The sequence below is a fragment of the Parasteatoda tepidariorum genome, chromosome 5, assembly GCF_043381705.1.
Source record: "Parasteatoda tepidariorum isolate YZ-2023 chromosome 5, CAS_Ptep_4.0, whole genome shotgun sequence".
Lineage (NCBI taxonomy): Eukaryota > Metazoa > Arthropoda > Arachnida > Araneae > Theridiidae > Parasteatoda > Parasteatoda tepidariorum.
In genome coordinates this window covers 90,062-92,578 of record NC_092208.1, presented here as the reverse complement: position 1 = coordinate 92,578, position 2,517 = coordinate 90,062, and positions in this window count along the sequence as shown.

The following is a 2,517-nucleotide window of genomic DNA, read 5'->3' as shown; positions in this document are numbered from 1 at the left end:
ACAACAATGGAAACATCATCATTAATATATTTTCTCTCTTCTCAAATGTCAACATAAAATTTCCTAACGGGAGGCATAAATCGTGACAAAAAATGTTTTCTAACCGCAGTCTTCGAGAAAAAGCACTTTTGATGCACAAAATTATGTGCAACAAAAAGTTTCGCTAACATTTTAAACCAATCAATATTAAGAAATTTTTTAAATCTTTATGCATGTCAAACATTCAAGAAAATTAATAAGAAATGCAAAAGCAAAATAAAATAGAAAAAAAATATTTTACGAAAATAAAAGTTTTTTTTTTATGTGCAAGTTAAAGCAAAATAACAGAAATCAATGATTTCGATGATTCTAACAGAGATCATTAATTATTTTTAAAATCGATTTAAAAAAATTTTTTATAACAAATAGGAAACAAAATTTTTCTTTATTCTAATTACACTCTATAACAAATAATCGACGCACCAAGAAGGACTTGTCCGATGTAAACGAAAATTGGTGGATAGAAAGACAATGTACAGAATAGTAAATGATTAAAATTACAGAACAATTGAATAATTTATTGCAGAGTTACAGTAACAAGTTCAATAAGGTGTTGACCCGCCTCTAGCCTGGATACAAGCTGCCACACGGCGTGGCATAGACCTATAAAGCTCTAGGATGGTCTCTTGCGGTATTTCCTGCCGAATTCGATCCAATTGTCGAACGAGGTCATCAACATTCCGTGCCAGATGCAATCGCCTTCCCATCATATCCCAGACATGCTCGATGGGAGAGAGATCTGGTGATCCGGCAGGCCAAGGAAGAGTTTGACAAGCTTGCTGACAGTTCATAGCAACACGTGCCGTATGTGGTCTGGCATTGTCCCGCTGAAAAACCAGCCCAGGGAGCTGCAAAAGGAACGGTAGCAGAACAGATCTTATGATGTCGTCGACGTACCGCTGTGCAGTAAGTGTACCTCTAAGGACGACCAAAGGGGTCCGGCTGTCAAAGGAAATGGCACCCCAGACCATAATGCCTTGTTGAGGGCCGGTGTGGCGTGCAATAGTGAAGGCAGGATCCCTCCTCTGCGTCTCCAAACACGTCTTCGATGATCTTCAGGACACAGTTGAAAGCGGGATTCGTCGCTAAAGACTATCCGTTCCCAGTCGGCATCATTTAAGCCTGATCTGTTCAAAACATTCATGCATACGAAATTTCAAAGCAATCGGATGGTTTCTTCTTGGTACGTCGATTTTTTTGTTATAGAGTGTATGATTTCTAAAACTGGATGATTTTTCTGATGTTTACATTCTGCAAAATAAAGAAGAGTCTAATTAATTTTTGAAAGAATGATCATATTTTCATGAGCGCATTACGTAATGCATGTATTTTTCACAACGGTGTCTTGAATTTTCTTTCATTAATGTGAAAGAATAACATTATACGAAATTCGATTTTCTTTAAAAATAAATAAATATCAAGTTGTATGGTAAAGTTAAGAATATGAAGAAAAAAAAAATTTTTTTTAACGGATTCAGATTTCTTACTTTTTACGTATTTTGCTACATCTTGAGAATTTCTTAAGCTAATTGAAACATTTTTACACTCAATTATAAAATGCATTTATCCAAAAATAATCCCATGCATAAAATAAGTTTTAGTAAAAGTTTACCATTTTTTAATTACTTTATTTAATATTAATCTAAAAAATTTTGAATTGTAAGGTTTATAAATTTTTACATCGTTTTAAAAATATATAATTTTACGCTGTGAAATCAAAATTTGAGTGAAATCAGTCGAATAGTTCCTGAGAAATCGAGTTTCAGAAATGTCATATTTTTGAAATTCATATATAACGTTTTTAAATAGTCATATTTAGGTAAAAATAAGTTCTTTTTTTGTGCATTTACGCTATACTTTAAACACTGAACATAGTACATATAAGCAGGGGTACAGAAAATCGAAGTACAAGCAAGTTTTTTTTAGATCAAAGCTTCCCCCAAAATGGTAGCGTATTTTTACTTTGTTTTTATCTTCTGTACAATACCAATTGGACATATTTTGCCTCATAACAACAATACATTTTGAGAATAAAAAAAATATATATAAGTTGAAGTTGAGATCCGATAATTATTGACGACCCCTTTAGTTTTACTTAATCTAACAAATGTACCCGAAATTGTGGTATAAAAGAATTAGAATCAATATTATTTAGATTCATAATAATAAACAACTCATAGTTTTTACCCGTAATATAGTATGAAAAGCAATTATTGTTGTTCTAAAAGTATTGACGGTACCCTGTTTTTAGAAAAACCAATAATTAGTGTCAATAATTTTGGCTAGATTTTTTTTATTCATGATATATATGATATAAATCATAATTATAGCAGGCATTGAATAAAATGTCTCCAGAAAAGAAACTTTCAGTAATGCAAAAACATACAGCAGTGTAAAAACAGGTTTTTGACACTATTCGACAGTTAATGATACATTTTGAGAGGTTTTTGACATATTCTAAGTAATTGGATTTGCTTA